The following is a 22,517-nucleotide window of genomic DNA, read 5'->3' as shown; positions in this document are numbered from 1 at the left end:
GCAGCGGTATTCATGATAGCAAATAACTAGAAACAAATCAGATGTCCATCAACAAAAGGATGGATAAGTACGTTGCTGCATATTTGTATAATGAAATACGAGTAGAAAGGAGAAGGAAAGAACCAGTGCCACATTCAATATCACGGCCACATCTCCACAGTCTGATAATATTAAGAGAAATAAGCCAGATATGAAAGAAGGCACATTGTCTGATCCCATCTAAATGAAGATCAAAAATACGCGTCTATGAATTCATATCGATATGAATCCATGGTGTTGGAAAGGAAAGCAGTGGCTATCTCTGGACCTAGGGAGGAGAGTGGGTGGAGGGGGCACAGAGGCAGGAGCTTCTCGGGTGACGGCCTTGTTCTATTTCTGCTGGAACAGGTGGTTTGGTTTGTGCAACTCCACTGAGCCGGACATTCAGGAGCAGAGCACTTCTCCGCATACAGGCACGCACCACCAACAAAGCCTACTTAAAAAAAAAAATCCCCCGAATCCATCTGGATGGGGATACACCTAAAGACTCGCCGTGGGTGAGGAGGTAACAACAGACAAGGTCTTCTTCACGATCCTTTTTGTTCTTTTTTCTTTCCAACGAGCAAGTACGATTTTAAGTAATTATAACCTATAAAGCCATTTTTACGAAATGGGGAAAATCTGTGAGAGTTTTTCCAGAGAAAGCAAAACTTTGCCAGCCCTCTCTTTCAGATGAGGACACTGGGGCTCTGAGACATTCTAGAACCACCGCCGAGAGTGTGAGAATCGGAGAGTTTGAGGCTGTTAAGATTTAGAGAGATGGTGTAGCAGAGGGCTTGGGGCCGTGCCTGACAAATAGAGTGTTGAGTGAGTGTCAGTTCAGAGCCCAAGATGAGAGGAGACAGATAGGGGAGGTGAACAGCCACAGAGGAGGAAGGAGCGGGCTGGGGCTGGGCTGTGATGCCAGCAGAAGATAAGATAGGCCCCCCTCCACCTGGAACCTTCAAGGAAGTATGAAGAGCCTGTCGGCCCAGAGAAGAGAGGCCCGGGCCAGGAGAGGCTGCGATGGAGCTGGAGCCCTCTACGGGCTCTTCCTGGAGAGCTGGCAGGTGGCTGGCCCTGCGCAGGAGGGGAAGACCCCTCAGAACCCACACAGCTGGATTCCCGAATCCCCATGGTACAGGCGGAGGGAAGCACTTCCATTAAGTCAGGAAGCGAGTGCTCCTGAGGGAGGAGCTGATGAAACACCTTCTGGAAGGATCTGGGCAGCAGGAGGAGGTGAAAATAGGAAGGGAGAATCCCCGAGCAGTCTCAGGACAGGCCCCGGGAGGAGCCTCCCTTCGCACGGAGGGCAGGGCAGGAATAAACAGCAGGAACCGGGCGGTCTGGGGAGGAGGGCGGGGGATCCGCCGCCCTGGCTCTGCGTCCTGAGGAGCACCCAGTGTTTAGAGAGCGGAACGTAACTGGGCGGTGGGTGGCCAGGGAAACAGCGACGGCGCGTCCTGGCTGGGGGTCAGCCAGGGAGGAGTAAGAGGCAGCGTGAAAGGACCAGGCAAGCTGAAGGCCTGAGTTTCTTTTCTAGAACATGGCATGTTCAGCCATCCCGCGGCATCCATCCCCCTGAAGCACTGGCCCTCAGCCGGGGGCGATTTTGCCCCTCAGGAGCGACCAGGAAACGTCTGCAGACACTTTTGGTTGTCACAACTTGGGGTGGGGGTGCTACTGGCGTCGAGTGGGTAGAGGCCAGGGATGCTGCTCACCATCCACGGTGCTCAGGCAGCCCCCAAAACAGAGAGCTCTCCAGGGCAAAACGTCAATAGTCTGGAGTTGAGAAACCCTGATCTAAATAACTCCACCTGGCTCCCCGCACCTTCCTTTCCTCAGTAAAAGAACCACATTGTGAGAGCTGAAAAGGCCCCCAGAGATCAAGTGCAGTCCAGGAATAAGATCTACTAAACCTCAGAGACCTTATTTATACTTCTGATGCTTCTTTCCATTTGTAGGGAGCTCTGCTCTGGGCACACTCCTGGCCTCTCCCCACTATCTCCTGTTCCTCTCGCTGGGGAAGAATGACTTATGGCAGGGTCTGCGAACCTTTCCTGTAAGGGCCCAGAGAGTAAATATTGTGGGCTTTGTGGGCCAGATAGTGTCTAACGCAACTATTCAATCCTGCTGTTGTAAAAACAGTCACAGAAAATACAGAAACAAATAGGCGTGGCTCTGTTCCAATAAAACTTTATTTACAAAAACAGATGGAGGGCCAGATTCAGCCCATGGGCTGTAGTTTGCTGAGTCCCAGCATACATGCCTGCTGGGTTTGGAGGGACAAATTGGGCATGCATAACCCAATCCTTCCTCTGCCTTTCTTTTGGGGAGGAGCTGCCTTCAGGGAATGCTAGTTTTAAGAGGGCATGCTCTTGTGGGGTGGGGAGGAGAGAGGTGTGGGCCTGGCTCAGCCGGAAGTCAGCTTAACTCTGGAATTTAGCATCTGGAAGCATAAATGCCCGCAGAAAGAAGTCACGCCCTCAACCCTAGCCTTTATCAGATTCATCAAAACGCGATTTTGGCTTCCATCTGACTCTTTAGTTTTATTTCTCAATTGGTTCAGAACCTCAATAAGGAAGAGGATAAAATTTAACAAGACCCTTCAGAGAGCCACAACACTTTCTATCCATGACAAATAATACTGGTGATGATGATACCGGCTCAATAGAGGGTTGACACAAAGGAAGCCATATTGTAGAGGAGAAGAGACCATACTGTCACTTTGGATGACCTCTGACAACTGTGGACTTTGTGGCCCCTCCCGGCCGCTATAAGTTGATAACTTTGTTCTTTTGAGTTCCTTAGGAATGTGATGAACCCCGGGCAGAGTCTATGCTGATAGCCATCATCAACGAGAACTGAAAGATCAGGGTGTAGGGCGTTGCTCCAGTCTCTGATGCATATCAAGTAAAACCAAGGACTGCCAGGAACTAAGACCAGATGGATGCCCCCATCTTGGGACCAGATGCCTCCACCCAGTGATCAGATGGATGCCACCACCCTGGGACCAGATGCCTCCACCCAGTGATCAGATGGATGCCACCACCCTGGGACCAGATGCCTCCCCCACTCGGAGACCAGCACTCTATATAACTGGCCTGTAGTCTTTTGTTCTGTGAGATGGTTCTTTGAGACGTTAGTTGGCCATCTTCCCCCTTGCTAGCAAGCTGTAATAAACTGCCCTTTCTTTTCCACCATTTTGCCTCTTGATGATTGGCTTTTGTCTTGCGGTGAGCACAGCATGCCCTTTGTGCAGTCACAATGATGTAACAGTTTCCTTTTGAAACAAATGAAGTAAAAAGAGTAAAACAATTGAGAGGAAAATACTAAGTAAATAATACGATCAGTGTGCCCGGGTACGGTAAAAACCAATATATCCATTCAACAACTATGTATTACACACCTAGGGTATGCCAGGAGCTGTCCTAGGCACTGGAAACACAGCAGTGAATGAGACCAACAGGATCCTTGCCCTCATGGGGCTGACATTCTGACGTGGGGACCGCGACAAATAAAGATGGCATTGGTAATAACAGTGATGAAGAAAAAGGATCATGATGCAACAGAGTGGTCAGACATGGACCACTAGAGGCACCATTGGGCCAAGTGGTCAGGAGAAGCTTCTGAGAAATGATGAAAAAGAGTCAGAGGGAACAGGGCAATACAAGGAAAACTGCTCCAGGCAGAGGGACTAGCAATGCAAAGGTCCTGAGGCAGGAACAAGTTTGGGGGCATTTGAGGAACCTAAGGAGGCCAGTGAGGGAGAGAGGAGATGACATCATAAGGTAGATGGGCCAGATCATGAGGGTCCTGCAGGCCACAATGAGGAGAAGCAACAGGAAGCATGACAGAGGAACTTAAAGGGGTCCACATGTCCCCTGAAATATGACACACCAGATGTTGCATTTTGTGTGCATTTTCCTGGAAACAGGTCCACAGCTTTTGACACATTTTGAAAGGAACCTAGGACCACAAGTGATTTAAGTAGCACAGAACGTCACTGTTCTGAACAAAAGCCCAGAGAAAGGGGCCCACTGAATTCCCCACTGGGGGAACTGGGGTCTCCCCACTGCCCGGCTTGTGATCCTACTGGTTCGTCCCTGAAGATAGATGTGGGCCAAGGTCTTTCTGATAAACGTGCAGCCTGGAATGCTAGAGAGCTTGAATTCTTGGCCGGGCTGGTGAGAGAACTATTACTTGGGGCTGGGAAGTGCGGTGCCCTTGGAAGCCACCGCTGCCATTATCGTCCAGTGCCACGGGTGTCAAACTTCCTCTGCTAGAATCTCCTCTTTCACATCTGTCTCCTCTTTCCAACCCCCAACCCTTAAAAAATCCAGAAAGAGTGTATTATTCAGGCTTCACAAGGCCCTAGAAAACAGGGCTTCAGCCAGAGGCTTTTAGTGCCAAATTAGATTTTGCTCTCATTTGATTAGACTTCCCCAAGGCAGTTTTAAAAATGGCTATTCCGGCACCAGTTGAGGTGGGAGAAGCAAATTAGCATGGGCCCCGGGGCTCTGGGGCTGGGAGATACAGCCAGGAGAATGAGCTGGAATTAAAATCAAGATTAAAAATACAGCCCATGTCGGGCTGGAGCCCGGAGTCATTGAGCTCTGGTGGCTGGGATGGCGCAAAAGACAGAGCAAACGGGGTCTGCTACGGGGGAGGGACAACTTGGCAGGCAGACTGAGCGGAATGAAATAAATGCCAGGCCAGGAAAGGCCATCGACAAGGTGCTGGCTGACGGCTGCTCCTGGAAGCAGTGCTGGCGTCAACGGAAAGATGGAGCACTTACTGCCTCCCGTGTGCCAGGCACTGGTGGAAACTTACACCTGGCAGTGGAGACTTTTGTTTTGTCTGTCTGGTCCTTTGGGTACAACCACTTCCTTACTTAAGTACACGTGGGCTGATCTTAAGTCCTGACTTGAGGGCTGCATGCATCATCTCAGCCTGACCGATGAGAGCACCACATCCCCCTGGCTACTGCCATTGGTTCAGGGCTAGGCATGTGACCCAAGCTGGGCCAATGAGACTCAGCCCTGGGATTTTTAGGGAGCTACTGGAAGAGAGAAGTTCTTCTTCCATAGGGCTTGAAGCTGGTGGGATATAAGCAGGAAGCTGTTGGCAGCCATCTTGCCACTAAGAGGGAGAGTCTATTTGTTTTTTTTTTTTATTTTTTTTTATTTTTTCCCCCAAAGCCCCAGTAGGTAGTTGTATGTCATAGTTGCACATCCTTCTAGTTGCTGTATGTGGGACGCGGCCTCAGCATGGCCAGACAAGCGGTGCGTCGGTGCACGCCCGGGATCCGAACCCGGGCCGCCAGCAGCGGAGTGCGCGCACTTAACCGCTAAGCCACGGGGCCGGCCCGGGAGAGTCTATTTGAGTGTGCAGCAACATGGAAGAAAGCAGCAGAGGTGTGTGTGTGTGTACGTGGTGTGTGTACGTGGTGTGTGTGTGCGCGCGTGTGTGCGTGAGAGAGAGAGAGAGAGAGGGAGGGAGATGGATAGAGAGAGCTGCTGGTTTGAGTCCCTGAGTCCACTCTTACCTGAAGCCACCTCTAATGCAAGCATTTTCAGTTACATTAGTGGTTCCCAATTAGGGGACACTGGGCAATGGGGACATTTTGGTTGTCACCACTGGGTGTGGGGGGGCTGCTACTGGCAGCTAGTGGGTAGAAGCCAGGGATGCTGGTAAACATCCTATAATGCACAGGACAGCCTCCCTGTACAAAGACTTTTCTGGCCCCAAATGTCAGTAGTGCCAAGGTTGAGAAACCCTGAGTTATGTAAACCAATAGATTCCGCCACTCCACTTTTGTTGTTTTGTTTTGTTTGCTTAACTCAGTTTGAGTTGAGTTCTTTCACTCGCCATCCAAAGACTCAAGGAAAAGACGATGAGCTGCTTAGTGCAGAGCAGGGTTTGGCAAACCGAATCCAGCCTGCCACCTGCTTTTGTAAATAGTTTCATTGGAACACAGCCACACCCATTTGCTTCTGTATCGTGATGGCTGCACGGCCACTACAATGGCAGAATTGAGTTCTTGCAACAGGGACCAAGTGGCTGCAAGTCCCAAATATTGACTATCTGGCCCTTTGCAGGAAAAGTTTTCCAACCTTTGGTGTAGAACAAAATTCCCTGTGTGGGGTGAAAGATCCCTCTGGGATTTAAAGTAGGGCTGTGGTAACCTGGAGGAAGCAATGCCAGCTAAGGAGAAGGAGACTCGGAACTGGGCCAGGGCAGTGAGGGGGCTCCACAGCGCAAAGAATGACACAACAGAGGGCGGCAATGGCAACAAGAACAGCAACAGCCAATTACAGGCAGTCCTCGCTTTGCATGGTCCTGATACGCACAAATGTCAATTTCCACGGTTTAGTTAAATACCAGTCTCCCACAAGATGGTTCAAATTTAGCTACCACAGTATGTTAACTGCAATTGCATAAGGTACAAACTTTACTACTAGCTCTTCAGTCCACAAACTGCTGTGTAAATAGCAGACACACAGGATCAATGGCCAGTCACGTCACTTCTCGCAAAGTCTATCGGGGACTGGTCACTGCGCATCTGTTATTCAGTTCACGCGCAGACAGCAATGCATGTAGGTGTGTTGCCTCCCTGTCTCCCAGTGATAAAGCTACAAGACACTTTACAAAAGTGGATTATCAAAGGAGAGAACTGGCCAATAGAGATGAGAGTGCAGCAAAGAAACGAAAAGTTAAGGGGCTGAAATTGAACCTTGAGGCAGATGTAAAGGGAGTTACAGAAGAAACGCAGCTGACCGAGGGAATGTGGACACTGACTGTGCGGGAAACTCAGATAGACAGCCAGGCGAACTTAGTGGAAGGCGAACTTAGTCATCAACATAAGCGGGGAAAAGTGGTTGTGATGAAAAAGATGAAGTTGTCCCAGAGGAAGGGACGCTGGAAAAAACACTTCCCATTAAAGGGACTCTTGGAGATATTTCACAACACTGGAAGCTGTGTGTCCTTGGCGAGTCGTTTAATCTCTGGATACCTCAATTTCTCCATTTATAAACGGGGATAACGACAGTATGGACCTCATGGGGTTGTTGTGAGAGCTAATATATGCATATTGCTTAGAACCGGCACAAAACAAGCACCCACTAAGTGTTACAGTTTCATAATCACCAGTGGGTCCCCCTTTCCAGCCACCTTCTTGCTCCGTTAATACCTTGTGGAATGGAGTGCCTGCAGAGACACATGGTAGAATCCTCCCTCTCCCCCTGACCACATTGAGGGGAGTCTCAACCCTGAGGCCCGTTCGTAACCCTCTCCGGGTCCTGCAGGTCCGTGCGGGCAGCCTTTCGTTTGGAAAGCTCCAGACGCCCGATTCCCTCCCGGCCGCTGCTTCCTCCATTTGTCTGAGTTAAGTGCTGCTGCGGAACCATTCGGAGTCTGATGGGAGAACCAGATCCTTCTGCTTTCTCTCCCAGCCCTGAATCTAACCGAAATTGCCTCGTCGTAATCGCATTTGTGGTCTGTAAAAGCCGTGTCTTGCGGCGACTGGGGACTGAGATTAGCTGGTGATAAACCTGGCACGGGAGGGCAGACTGAGGCATCATTTTGGATATGGGGGAGATGGAGGGTTTCAGCAACTGGAAACTAACAGGAACCTCAGGGTCACTCTCTGTGCTGGAGAGCCGTTGGGCTGGTGTGGGGGCACCGCTGTTCTGCATCTCCTGGCAGCCATTCCCCTGTCTCCCGGTAACATAGGAGATGGCGACATGGGAGACGAGCCACGAGTGTGTCTCTGTGGCCAGACTGTCTGGCTTTGCCACCTCCTAACTTCCTCCCCTGGCAAGTGACTTCCTCCCCCGTGCCTCAGTGGGCAACAATGACAATAAGCCACTGCCTGCTGTCACGTGGAGTGGAGGAACCAACATGTGTAAGGAACGTGAACTAGTACCTGGCACATCCTGAGTGTCTAGCAAGTGTCAGCTAGTGGGACTGACAGCAGCCAACGCCTTTGGGGAACTTTCTCTCCCCCATCATGGGCCATCTGGGTGGAACCGTCAATAAGGCTGTTTGAAGGACACTGGTGTCTCTCGGCACTCATTCATCCCACACCATCTCCACCCACATCCTACTTTAGAGAGAATCGATAAATAACCAAGAGTCGAAACAGTCCAGAGTTGACTGGTTGAATCATGCTACATTTCATTATTTATATTCAAATATAAATATTTCACTAAATATTTATTCATTTTGATTTGGTCTTTCCCCCATATTTTGGAGCCAATATACCAATGTATACACACATGCATGAATACACACACACACACGCACACACGTTTTCTTTCAGGGAACCCCTGAAAAGCCAGAGCCGCTGTACCCCTGGCTCCTCCCAAATACAAAGGTCCCAACTGTCAGTCAAGGTGCCCTTCTCCACCCAAGGGGCGGGAGCGTGGCTGAGCTTGGCCAATCAGACTTTACCCTGGGACGAGGCTCAAACGCAGAATAACGGGTTGGAGTTCTGGGAGACCCCGTGATGAGACAGTTGCTCAGAAGCTGCACCCTGAATCCTCAGACCCAGGGTTCGGGAATCCAAATGAAAGAGGCAAGGCCCTCAGGGTGAGGAAGTCCAAAAAGGAGACAGAAATGGATCTTGCTTCCTCATCCTCACTTTCTCGCTCACAACGGAAACGGCCTCCACCTGGACTTGCTGCCTCCCTTTTTGCCTTCCCATAACCCAGTCACCCCCAAACGACCAGAAGGGCCCTTCCGAACCCAAGACCCTTCGGCCACCTCCTCAGTGACTCGCCCGCCTGTCCTGCTGCCTCTGCCCACGGCTCCCCCACGCGCCCCTCGGCTCACTCTGGTCGAGCCTCTCCAGGCCTCTTGTGCCTTAAATGCGCCAAGCTCCCTGCCGTCTCAGGGCATTTGCACCTGCTCTCCCCTCTGCCTTGGACACTTGCCTCCTCCCTTCTCACATGGACTGGTTCCTTCTCACTGTGATGTCTCAGATCAGAGGTCACCTCCTCTGAGAAGCTGTCCCTGGTCACCCTGTCGAAAGTCACCCACCCCTCTATCCTCAGCAGGCTATTTCGCTTTTCCAGAGCGCTCAGCTCTCTGAAATGATCCTGTAGATGTGCTTGTTTTCTTGTGTATCATCATTTCCCCACCTAGGATGTTGGGTCCACAAGGCAGGGGCCTTTCCTGGGCGCTGTAGCTCCGGCCCCGTACGTGGCCGAGTGGACATACAGTAACAGCTGCTGACAGGGTGATGGGTCAGTGGACTTGGTGAGACACCCAGGCCGTGCAGGGCAAAACTGCCCCTCTCGAGTGTCTTAAGCCTCACACCCTCCCTGGGAGGACAGGAGGGCTGGAGCAGCGACAATTAAATGTTTTATTTAAAGGGATTTCTGTGACAGTATCTGCAGGCAGCAATGCTGCCTGCTGGGAGAGGAGTCAGTGGGGGTAGTAGAGACATCAACCCAAGGCCCGTCTGTGCAAAGTACACTGAACACATATCAGGCCAACCGGGGTGATCTGCCCCCTGGGGGACACTGAGCAATGTCTGGAGACATTTGTGGGCTGTCACAACTGGGCGAGTGGAGGTCCTACCGGCATCCTGTGGGTGGAGGCTAGGGAGGCTGCTCAACACCCTATAATGCACAGGAGGCCCCAGAACAAAGAATTATCCGACCCCCAAGTGTCAGTGGTGCTGATGTTGAGAAACTGGGTGCTGGCTGCACACGTTCAAAAGTTGTGCGGGTCTCCAGCGATGGAGGGGGAGCAGCGTGGCTCTGAAGAGCTTGGTCCCCAGAGGTAGAGGGCCAGGGTTCGCACCCTAAATCCGCGGGCAGGTGGGCGCTCCTCTCTAGGCCTCAGTGACTTCATCTACAAAATGGGAGCAGCAGTGCGTGAGATCATGTCTGGCACAGAGCAAGAACTCCAAAAAAAGGAACTGTGAGTTCTCAAAATACAGCCCGCTTCCTTTTCAGGGAGGGGGATGAACGCTCGGGTCTCTGGAGAAACGAAAACGGCTGTTAGAAACCAGATGCGACGCCGTCCTGGAAAACGACAAGGCCCCTCTGAGACCCCAGTAACGAGCTCAGGGGAGGATGTTTATGCTGCACAAAGAAAGCGGCCGAGCATGACACACGTCTATTAGCAAGGATGGGCCGGAGCGCAGAGGCGAGCCAATGACAATAAACAACGTTTGCCAAAGCAATTCGGAAAGGTCAGTGAAAAATGAAGTCGAACACTCCGGAAAGTCCATCTTTCCCAGAATACACTGCCCCATTTCACATGTGAGGAGGCTGGGAAAACAAAGAGGGGTCTTTGCCCTTCGCGGCATCTTCTGAATTCTAGTTGTCTGCGTGCGTCTTTCTCGTGTTTTGCCATTTTTACGTATCGTTTGGACTGTGACAAACTTAATATTTTCCTTCAGATCAATTCATGTGGTACCAAACAGGCATTTCAAGCTGGACTCTTGACTGGTCCCCCCGAACCTGCATCTCTCCCAGCATCCCAGAAAGTGCCAGGTGCTCAGGCCACATGGCCTGGAGGGTCGTCGGCTCCTCCCCCCACCACGGCCACTGACAATGCGCAGTAGCGGCCCCACCTTCCGACCAGACCAGGACTGGGCACCTCTCACATCTCACGGCGACCAGCTTGGTCCAAGGCACCGCCTTCCTCGCCTGGACCTTGCTGAGCCTCCTCCCTGCTCCTCTTGCCTCCTCCCTCCAACCTCCACATGGCCAGACGGATTCTGTTAAATCACAAATCTGATCAAGCCACAGTTCGGCTCAAAGCCCTTCAGTGGCCCTGCATCTCTCTTGAACTCAATTTCAGAGTCCCTGCCGTGGCCTACCAGGTCCCCTATGATCCGTCTTCTGCCCCCTCCCTGACCTCGTCGACGCACTGTGCTGTGGCCCATTCTGTTCCAGCCACAGTGGCCTCCTTCTGTCCTCCCAGCCTCCAGAGCTCATTTCTGCCTCAGGGCCTTTGCTCCTGCTGTTCTCTCTAAAGAAACCATCTTCCTCACACTGCTTTCTCACCTCTTGCAAGTATTTGTTCCAATGTCACCTCATTGGGTCACCTGCCTAACCAGGCTCTTAAAATGGTGGCTCCCCACCCCTGGATCTCCCTCTTCTCCTGACTTTGTTTCTCCACAGTATTTATCCCCACCTGACAAATGTGTCTTCTGGTTTTTATCACCCACCTTCCCAACTAGAACATCAGCCCCCTGAGGACAGGGGTTTCTGCCTGCCTTGTGCCCACCTGTGTCCCTATATCTAGGACAGAGCTGGGCAAGCAGGAAGGCCTCAACAGACATTTGTGGGATAAACGAGTAAATGACTGAACAAACGACCACCCAGGTTATGGGGGTCCTGTGGGAATCGTGTCCGACTGAGGGAACAGCAGACTCTTATTGACCATCACCCAGGGCACACAGTCTTTGAGTGGAACAGTGGGCAGAGCTGTTCACTCATTGTCTTCCTATTTGATTTTGTGGCACTTTTTGGTTGAATCCGGATCTCTTTAATCCACATGAGACATGCCTTCGCTGTGGGGTGCTCTGCAAAACTGAGGAAGGGCCCCAGGCCAGGGTCAGCCAACAGCAGCAGTTCTCAAATGTTTTGGTATCGGGGTCCCTTCAGACTCTTAACAATTACTGAGGACCCCAAAGAATTTTGTTTATGTCAGTTATATCTAGTGATAGTTACCATATTAGAAACGAAAACTGAGAAATTTAAAACATACTAATTCACTTAAAAATAGTAATGACAAGGCTACTACTTGTCAACATACATTTTTAAAAATGATAAATGGATTTTCCCAAAACAAAACAAAATTAGTGAGAAGGGCTGCACTGTTTTACATTTCTGCAAATCTCTTTAATGTCTGGTTTAATAGAAGACAGCTGAATTCTCATAGCTACTCCTGCCTTCAATCTGTTGCGATATGTGGTTTTGGTCATGTTTCATGAAAAAATCCAGCCTCACACAGATATGCACATGGAAAGGGGAGGAGTAGTTTAATACCCTTTTTAGGTAACTGTGGGTATGTTACCTTCCCTCTAGAAAACACCGTACGCCTGAAGAAAAGAGAGTGAAAAGGGAAATAACGTCTTGGTATTATCATGAACACAGTTTGGGGTCCAGGGGTCCTGGGGCACACTTCGAGAACCACTGGGTTAGATGATGATGATGTTCCATTATAACCCAGTGAGGTAGATACTATTTTTGTCCCCATTTTACAGTTGGGGAAACTGAGGCACAGAGAGGTGACGTCCCTTTTTCCGAACGTCCCACAGCTGGTGAGTGGCGGGGCCGAGACTCAAACCCCGGTGGTCCATCTTCAGCCTGGCTTTGGGCTACTGCCTGTGCCCGCATCTCGGCAGGACGGCAGCCCCGTTACTACAGACCGGAGCACTGCCCATCCGCTGGGGCGAGGAGAGGCAGGGAAACCCCCGACAGAGAAAGGAAGCAGCAAGTGGGTTGCTCAGTGACTGAGGGCAGGGACAAGGACAAACGGACCTCGTTATCCAAGCGGTCCTGCTCCTCGGTGGGCTCAGACTACCCTCCAAAGCCCTTGCTCCAGAATCCCAGGCAGACGAGAGACTCCATGGGGAAATGACGTCATTTCCCCATGCTCCATCCTTCCAGGGGTCATTGGGCCGTGGGCTGTCGAGGGAAGGCTGTTCCCAGGGCTTGAGCTCTTCGCATTTCTCGAAGCATCAGCATGGGAACACGGGCAGGAGCCACAGACATCATCTGGACCAGTCTTTCCAGAAGTACAGGGTTTGAGGGATGATTTTATCCTGGGAGGCAGGTGGGCGTGGAGGTTGAGTCCGGGCTCCAGAGCTGACAGCCTGGGTTTAAATCCAGCTATTTCCACCTACCAGCTCAGTTCTCCCAACTGTAAAATGGGGATATTAATATACCAACCTGACAACGTTGTTGGGAAGGATTCAATGAGAAAACGTAGGGAAAGTGCCCCAAAGGCTGATTATTCTTTTTATTATAATAATATTATTTATCATGATGTTACTCATTCATTCGTTCATTCACCCATTCACTAAACATTAGAGGACACTGCTTATGTCCCAGGCATGGTTCTAGGCACTGAGGATACTGTGGAACAAAACAATAAATTAACAAACCAGAAAAACCACACCCTCACCGAGCTTACATTCTACGGTTGGAAACAGTCTGAAGTGGGAAAGTGGGACTCTAGGCTTTGACACTAATTCAGGAGAGAGACTGGATGGTTCTAACCAGGTGGGGGCAGAGGGCTTGGCTGGTTTCAGGTTATTTTTGAAGGTGGAACCAACAGGCTTTGCCGATGGATTAGATGTGGTGTCGGAAAGAAGCGAGAGGAGTCAGTTTCAAGGTATATGGCCTGAGCAACAGCACAGAGCCGCCATCACTGAGGAAGGGGGCGCCGTGGGAGGGGCAGGTTCTGGGGTGGGCATGATAGAGAGCGCAAGGTGAGACCCGTTAACCTTGAGGGGCTAGTTAGACACTGAGGTGGAGACAGGGCGGGCAGCTGGGGAGATATGCTTCCAGGTTCAGGGGAAAGGTCTAGGCTGGGGGTAGAAATTTGGGAGCTGTCAGCATTTAGATGGCATTTAATGCCACAGAATTGAATGAGACCATCTAAGCAAGAGGTTCTTAATCTATGGTCCATAAACTGGATGGGAAAACCACATCTTTTTATTTATTTTCATTATCCTCTAACTAGCATCTCCTTCAATCACAGTAACAGCAGTGTGTGTGTCTTTGTCCCGAGCAGAAGTCACGGATATTCTCATATCACGTAACAGTTAACACAGACATCTCAAAATGTCTTTTAAGCTGGTCCTACTTTGAAATCATGGACGTAATCAGATCTGGTCCTACTTTGAAATCATGGACGTAATCAGATCTATCAGTTATCAGTTAAATGACCACTACATCATGTTATTTCATGTGTAAAGCAGCACACATCACAGTTCATAAAGTATTTTGATGAATGTATTTTGATATAACCGGCTTCCTTTGTCATTTTGTGTATTTTCTTTTATACATTTAATTTGAAGACATCATTCTGAGAAGGACTGATGGCCTTCACCAGATGCCAGGGGGGTCCCGTGGCACTAACGGGTAGAAAATTCTGGCTGGGGAATGAGTCTAGCTAGAGAAGAGGGCCCTGGGCTCCCGAGTAGGGGGTCAGGATGGTGAGACAGCAGTCTAGGGGACTGGAAAGGAGCAGGCGGGGAAGGAGGAGAAGGGAGCGAGAAGCCAGATGAAGGCAGCGTTTCCAGGAGCATGGCGGGATTGACTCAGCTCAGTGCTGCTCAGGACGATGGCGTTTCCTTCCCCGGGATGAGCGAGCCCCTGATCAGAGTCTCCACCGCACGTTACAGCTTCCAAAGTGCATCTCATCCTCTGCCGGCCCCAGTGCTGTGAGCACTAGATCTGGGGGCGTATTCGGCTCAGTTATTTCCCAATCACTAGTTTACGCAACCAGGGGACACATTTTGTACGATTCCACGCCTGCAACCTTTCCTCTGCCCTTGGAGTTCATCAGTTCCTTTTCTTCCTCTCCCCGGGAAAGAACGCATGTAACTGACAACAGGGCACAGACACTCAAACGAGGTTCAGGTGCTCCTGTAAATGAATGAAATGGACTAATAATGAGAGAAGGGGAGGCGTGTGGCGAGTGGAGACTCTGGCCCTTCCGGTGAAGTGCCCCAGAACCTGCTGTCACCCCAGCGCCCAGTGGCTCTTTCTCCACAGAAACAGTATTACTAGCTGGGCACAAGGCTGCCAGAATGGAGGGTACATTCTCAGCCTCCCTTGTAGCTGGACGTGGCCACGACCAATTTTTGGCAGAGCCATGGGTGGGGGCAGTGGGTGAGTTCTGGTAACGCCCCTGTGGGAAGTGGGGGTGCCTCCCCTGAATCTCCTGCTTCCTGGTGGCCAGATGTGGATGTGGTGAGACATTCTGGACAAGGGCACTCCCCCAGGGTAGTGGAGGAAGGTCACAGAAGGAGCCTGGGTGCCAACATCGGGTGTGCATATCCTCCCTGGGCTGTTAACGCCCAAACTGTCAAATGAGAAAGAAATAGTGTCTGTCATCTCTGAATCAATGTTATCTGAGGATCAAAGAGCCCTCAGCTGTACCTATATCTACCAAACACTGGGGGCAGCTGTGAGACAAATCCAGTCAGCTACTGCCATCTAGTAGGGGTCTGCATGCCTCTTCTGCAAAGGGTCAGACTGTAAATATTTTCAGCTTTGCAGCCATATGGTCTCGTTGCAATTAGTCATGAGTTGCTTAACAATGGGGATACATTCTGAGAAATGTGTCATTAGGCGATTTTCTTACTGTGCGAACATCATAGAGTGTATTTATACAAACCTAGATGGCATAGCCTACTGCACACCTAGGCTATACGGTACTAATCTTGGGGGACCACTGTTGTATATGCAATCCATTGTTGACCAAAAAGTCATTATGCGGTGCATGACTGTATTCAACCCTGCCACTGCAGACCAAACGCAGCCATAGAAAATATGTAAACAGATGAGCATGGCTGTGTTCCAAGAAAATTTTATTTATAAAAACAGGTGACAGGTCGCTGTGGGCTGTAGTCTGCCGAACCCTACCATTCAGGAATGTTGCCAATATTGGCAAGATCATCATCATCATCATTTTTTTTAAGAAAAGCTTGGAATCTGGATTTTTTGGTGAAATTTCCAGATTTTAAAAAACACCTGTAGGGGCCGGCCCAGTGGTGCTGCCGTTAAGTTTACGTGCTCCGCTTCGGCGGCCTGGGGCTTGTGGGTTTGGATCCCAGGCACGGACCTGTGCACTGCTTATCGGGCCATGCTGTGGCGGCGTCCCACATAAAGTAGAGGAAGATGGGCACGGATGTTGGCCTGGGCCAATCTTCCACAGCAAAAAGAGGAGGATTGGCAACAGATGTTAGCTGAGGGCTGATCTTCCTCACAAAAACAAAACAAACAAAAAAACCACCTGTAACTCAAACAGAATATATTTGGGGTTGAAGTGTGGACTCAGGCTGTTGGCTGCCATTTTGCAACACCCAAATTTGGTCCCAAGGGGTGCAGAATAGGAGCTGAGCTGGTCCAGGCCGAGTTTCAATCCCACCCCTGCTGCCAGTAGAAGGGCCCTGAGTTGTGAGCCCTTCGCCATCCACCATTGGCTTCTGGAGTTCCCAGTCTGGGCAGAAAAGAAAAATCTCACTAACTTTATGGGGGTGGAGCTGAGGTCTCCTGAGGAACAAGTGATAAATGAGAAGGAAGTGCTTTTGCAAACTCTAGAACACTATAAATATTAGATGCAAAATGCCACAGGACTGAAGTCTTTGTTTTTTTGGCAGACAAATTGGCTGAGGAAGCAGGGCTGGGAAGAAATGCATTAAATAAACCCAGAGCCCCAAAGCTCTCAGGCCTGGGGCATTTCTGAGATTCTGTAACTGAATCCTTTTAACTCTGGGCTGCTTGCAAGGTTACAACATGAGTCTCTTTCTTCTGCTTTTGAAAAGACACCAAACGCAAATTGCTGCACGAAGTGATAAATCAATGCTGTAAAAGTTCTGGACGCCAGAGATGGGATCTTGCTGAACTGAGAAGTGTGGGAAGCAGATGAGGAAGGTGGGGGCACGATTATGCAGGAAGGAGGCAGCCGGTGCTGGAAGCAGAGGGAGCTGGGGGCTGGGAGGAATGCCCTCCTCCCACTTGCCCCTGGATGGGGAAGCTGGATTTGGGTTTCTGTAGTTGACATCTGGTTTATTTTTCTGCCCAGCATCCATTCTCCAGTCTTTTGGTAACTGTGCCTTCTAAGGGAACCAACTGTTCCCCTCTCTCAGTCTTGTCTGTTCAGGTGAGGCTGTTTCTAGCCCCCAGCTCCTGGGCTAGGCACATGATCTGGGCCTGGCCAATCAGGGTAGCCCATCTCCCCTGGCCTTGTGATTGGCTAACGGAGGGACATATGACCCCAGCTGAACCAATGAAATCGTGCTCTGAGACTTTTGCTGGAGCATGGGAAAGAGGCCCTCTCTTCCAACCGGGGTTACTACGCTGGTGAGGTGGGACCTGTGGGGGCCATCTTAACAGCACGTAGGAGACCTTCCGAAGAATAAAGCCAACCCAAATGAAAGACAATCTGAGAAGCAGAAAGACAGGGTTCTGATGACAATGTCTGAGCACTGGGTCTCAGCTAAATTTGCCAGAACTAATTTCAATTATATTTCTTAATGCTGGAACAATGAGACAGTAATCCAAATTCCATTTTGTCCTCACTTTCTGCTTACTTCAAGTCCAAGCCTAAGAGTCATCTATTCATTCAAATCTTTACTGAGTACCCAATACTTGCCAGGCACTGGTCTTGGATCCGGGGATACAGCAGGGAACAAAAGAGGCAAGAAATAAGTTCAAAACACCTGAGGTAATTTCCAGGGGGTGATAAGTCCTATGAAAAACATAAAGCAGGGTATCATGGTAGAGAGTGGCAGGGGGTGGGGAGGGCTAATTGACACATAGAGGTTAGGGAAGCAGAGAAGATGTTAGAGATGGAAGGTGAATGAAGACAAGGAACAAGCTGTGTGAGTGGTGCTCTAGGCAGAGGCAACAGCATGTGCAAAGGCCCCGGGGCAGGTATAACCTTGGAACGTATGAGGAACAGCAAAAAGGCCAGGTGGTCCGAGTGTTGTTAGAAAGGAAAGGAGAGAGGGAGGAGATGTGGACAGAGAGGTGAGCAGGCCAATGCTGTGCAAGGCCTTGGCAAGAAGCTGTGAATTTATTCTAAGAGCAGTGAGCAGCCAGTGGAGGGTTTTAAGCAAAGAGTGACAAGATAAGATTTCTATTTTTCAAAGTTTCCTCTGGCTGCTGGATGGGGAGGAGGAATGACTAATTGCTGGGGAGAAGGAAGGACAAGCAAATGACCAGAGGGAAGGCTGACGGCTGCTGCTTGCCGTGTCCCTTTATGAGCTCTTGGGTTCTGCCTGCCTGTTGTTGGCAAAGTTGTTGCTTTCGACGAAGGCTGGGCTGCAGATGACCCGAGGCCCAGGCTGAGCCGAGGTGTTGGAGGCATGGAGGGCAGGCTGCTTGGGCCTCTAATTAAATGCTGGCCTCAGCCATCTACTCCCTGGGAGGGTCATGCAGCTCCAGCAAATGAGGACCGAGGCCCATCCATTTCCGGAAACTCAGGTAGTCGGGCGTGGAGGGCTCCCCCAGCACTAGCGACAGGTTTTATCGCCTGCTGAGTCAACATCAGGGCAAGCTGTATCTGAAAATCTTTTTGCCCCTTTTAAAGTGTGGTTTTGTCCAGAAGGATGGGACAGAGGAGGGGAGAAACCCACATAAGACCCTTAGAACAAGGCCTGGGGAGACTGTCAATCAATAGATATTTAATTAGCACCTTGGAGGAATCTGACACTAAGCTGATCCTTCAAAGAGTGGTTCTCAATGCCATTAGACTGATGTTCCTCTTCTATGACAAATAATTTGTAACGCTCACTTATTTTCCTGAAAGGAAATTTATAGGTAACAAAAGCTACCTATGCATGCCATTTCCCCCAAATCAATACAATGCTCATAATGCAATCTACAAGAAAAATAAAAGGAAGGCAATTTATGATAAAGAAAAATTTCAATATGAACTTTCTCGAGCACATCCATCCAGGAGACACGATGGAGCAGTCAGAGGCCCGCACCTAGAGGCAGATTCACGGGAGGCGACATCTACAAATGCAGATGGGGCGGGCCTGCAGTATTTGCAAGTCAAATGCTTTGGGTGGTACTCCAGTCAGTGATGGGATTTTCAGCAACAAAGAGTAACTCTTGGAAAAGTTTTGCATTCAAGTATAATACTCCCTCTGTTTACTTATCACTTACATTCCTGGAAAATGCAAGGTGTATTAAAACTGCAAAAAACTTCAGTGTTTATATATAAAATTGACTTGGGGTCAAGGCTCAGATAACGATAAACAAAAAATAATCCACTCATACGATAATCTGGTAGAAAACTCGGAAGCCATGTGGAATGCAAGGTAATTTGGGGGCTGTGTGGGGCTCTCCCATGCAGAGCAGGACATCAAAGGTCCCTAGTCCCTGCCGCCAAGAAGCCAGCAGCATCCCACAGCCTTTAAAACCACCAGAAATGCCTTCATAGATTTTAACCCCTAGGGGGCGGTGTGCTCCCTTGAGAACCACCAGGTCAGAAAAATGTTTGCAAACTGGTGCCCTGTGGACCTGATCCATCCCACAGGTGTGTTAGCTTTGAGCCTGCCTGGTGTTTTAATTTTTAAAAAGTGAAGTGAATAGTCCACATTTGAAAACTGGGCAATTTCACATAAAAATCTGGATATTGCACTTCTGACAAATCAGATTTGGCAACTCTGGGCCCATTCATCATCCAAGGGGCACATCTGGCTGGGCTGCATGGCACTGCCCCCTTCCCTGCTTGGCCCCTCTACCACTGGAGTTTGGCTTCCCCGGGGAAAAGGGGTCCATGCAGGCCTGGCAGGGAGCGGACCCCTCCTCGGCCTTGGGGTGCTGTTTCGCCCCTTTGCTGAAAGCCCTCTGGCCTTCTACTCGGATCTCCCCCACGACAGCACAGATGATTCTCAAAGGGCTCGCAGCATGTGCTGGATGTGACCTGCTGCCAAGGGATGGGACGCGCCGGATGCTCAGAGATCGAGAACCTGTCTGCGCACAGGTGGGACCCACAGACCCCAGGATGGAGCGCTCCTGTGTAGCCCCCTGATCCTGAAGCCCTGCCCCCCGACACAGCCACAGCATGGACGCGGAAGGCTGGGAGAGCCAGGGTCTAGATCATGGTGCTCAGGGCCTGAGGGGGACACCACAGGAGTGAGGAGGGGCGCCCCCACCCCCTAGGCCTGTGTGAGGATTAAGTGAGACGAATCATATGAGCACATGGCCCAAGGTCTGGGCATGGTAAAAGCTCCGTAATAAGAACAACTCACACTTTTTATTATTGTTATTATTATATTCTCAAAGGTTTGTGTGCCCCCCTCCGAAAAGATTTTGCTTGAATTACACTCTATTCCAAGGCTGTCCAAGAGACTCTTCCACAATGATGGAAACATTCTATATCTGCACCATCCAATCTGGCACCCACGTGTGCCAACTGGGCACTCGAAACGGGGCTAGTGCGAATGCGAAACGGAATATTTAATTTGATTTATGTTTAATTAATTTAAAGTTAAATAGCTCCTGGTGGTTAGCGGCTGCTGTATTGGGCCCAGCGGCTCTACTCTAAACCCTTCCAGAATGTTCCGGGGAGTCACAGCTAGCACCAGGGAGAGGACTGCAAAAGGTCAGACTTACCCTGAAAACTCCCTCAGACCCCTTGAGGCTCAGCAGAGAGGCTTTCTAAATCCACCCAACACAGCCAGCTGCCTCTCACTTTTATTTTGACTGCCGCCGTCATCTTAGTGCCCACCGAAGTTAGCGACTCCCTGAGCGAAACGGAAGCATGGAGCTGATGGGCTGGGCGGCCACACTGCCCTGCACTTAGGACCGGAGCCCGGGGTTGGGGGGGGATGCGGCTGGTTTTCTAAGAGCTCCTCTCTCCTGCAGTGTTTGCTCCAGCTTAACGTCTAGACTCTGCAGCTGTAACGGAGGGTAACGTGTCACTGTGAGGATTAAATAAAGTGGTGTGTGTGAGAGAACCCAGCTGGTGTGGGTTGAATCGTGTCCTGAAAATGTATGTTCAAGTTCTAATCCCGGGTACTTGTAACATGACTTTATTTGGACACAGGGTCTTTGTAGATGTAATTAAGTTAAGATGAGGTCATACTGGAATTGGGTGGGCTCTCATCCAGGGACGGGTGTCCTTACAAGAAGAGGGAAGTTTGGGCACAGACATGCAGAGAGGAGAAGGCGATGTGAAGACGGAGGTAGAGGTGGAGTGATGCCGCTACAAGCCAAGGAACAGCAAGGACCGCCAGTAACCACCAGAAGAGGCAAGGAAGGATTCTCCCCGAGAGCCTTCAGAGGGAGTGCGGCCCTGCTGACACTTGGTTTTGGGCTTCTGGCCTCCAGAACTGTGAGAGAATACATTTCCATTGTTTTAAGCCACTCAGTTTGTGGTACTTTGTTACAGCAGCTGCAGGAAACTAATACACCCACTAAGGGGCTAGGGGAGAGAGAGTGGTCAAAAGTGTCAGCCAGGTACAAGTAGAAACCGTGCCCCATCAGCCTCACGCCCAGTTTTTGAAAAGCTGACAAGCTTGACCATATGCCTCCTCTCTTTCTAAGGGGCCCTGTCCTCTTATGGCCCCAGGGAACCTCTCCTTCCATTTATGGGCACTGGCCACATGACCCTCAGGGTGGAGTCACATCAAAGGCATAGGTAACTTACACATATATGTTGCAACTCCACTGCACAGATGGGGAAACTGAGGCCCAGAGGGGTCAGGTCTCAGCTCACGGTCACAAAGGAGTTAGAAGCAGAGTGTAATTCTCTGGACTCCTGCACCAATGTTTTACTTGTTTTGAAACTTGAAGATCTTGGAGAAAGGGAGTGACTACAGTCACGCCCCACATAACGATGTTTCAGTCAACGACAGACCACATATACGACGGTGGTGCTGTAAGATGAGTAGTAGCCTAGGTGTGTAGTGGGGTATAGCATCCACGTTTGTGTAAGCACACTCTATGATATTTGCCAAGCAGGAAATCGCCTAATGATGCATTTCTCAGAACGTATCCCCATTGTTAAGAGACGCATGACTGTATTAAATTGGAGTTTAGAGAAATTCAGCTGAAGATGTATGCGGAAGTGACAAATGTGTGACTCTTAAGGATGCCCTGGGCCAGCCCGGGCTCAGGGCAGGGCTGCTCAACTCCCTTCGCTGCGCAGACTTTCATGGAGGGGCAGGTGGGGTCCTGGGTGCCAGGAGAGGCGTGGGGGGGTGCCCTGCCCCTTGAGGTGGTCCCACTGCACGGGGCGAATGAAGAGGCTCTGCTGTCACACCCACAGGCCGGAGAGGGGGCAGGTGGGGGGGCGGAAAGGGGCAGCTGGACGAGGGAAGAAGGGAGCTGTGTGTGCGCGTGTGCGGGCGTGTGCGCTCAAGAGGAGAGGAAGAGAGCGGGAGAAAACCAGGAGACAGGCCAAGCCGAGAGAAGGCGACCATTGTGAAGGCGGGACAGCTGCGCCAGGGCCCAGAGCAGGCATCCCAGGAAGAACCCAGGGCCTTTCTTCTCTGCGGCAGGAGGGCCGAGGAGAAAGAGGAGGAGAGGCAGAGATGGCGGGAGGGGGTGGGGAGAAGAGAAGGGGAGAGGAGAAAGGAATACAGAAAAGATGCGGGAGGGCAGGGGCTGCTGGCTCTGGACAGAATACGCAGATTCACCCGCTCAGCCTGCAAAGATCAGGAGCACCCACTCTGGCGGGCCCTCTTCCAGGCACGGGGGCCTGGGGAGGACAGAGCAGACAGTCCCTGCTTCCATGGAGCTGCCATTTTAGGAGCAAGACAACCAACAAGATAAATGGCA

At 50.6% G+C, this 22,517-nt stretch overlaps 1 protein-coding gene across 7 annotated transcripts in view; it reads right to left on the bottom strand.

Annotated features, from left to right (window-relative positions):
* SULF2 (sulfatase 2) overlaps positions 1–22,517 on the bottom strand; it is a 123,829-nt gene that overhangs the window by 40,841 nt on the left and 60,471 nt on the right. The gene's annotated exons all lie outside the window — the stretch shown is intronic.

The sequence above is a fragment of the Ceratotherium simum genome, chromosome 21 (assembly GCF_057802395.1).
Source record: "Ceratotherium simum simum isolate JZ-2026a chromosome 21, ASM5780239v1, whole genome shotgun sequence".
Lineage (NCBI taxonomy): Eukaryota > Metazoa > Chordata > Mammalia > Perissodactyla > Rhinocerotidae > Ceratotherium > Ceratotherium simum.
The sequence above is the reverse complement of the archived record's forward strand: the minus strand, read 5'-3'. Positions and strand labels throughout refer to the sequence as shown.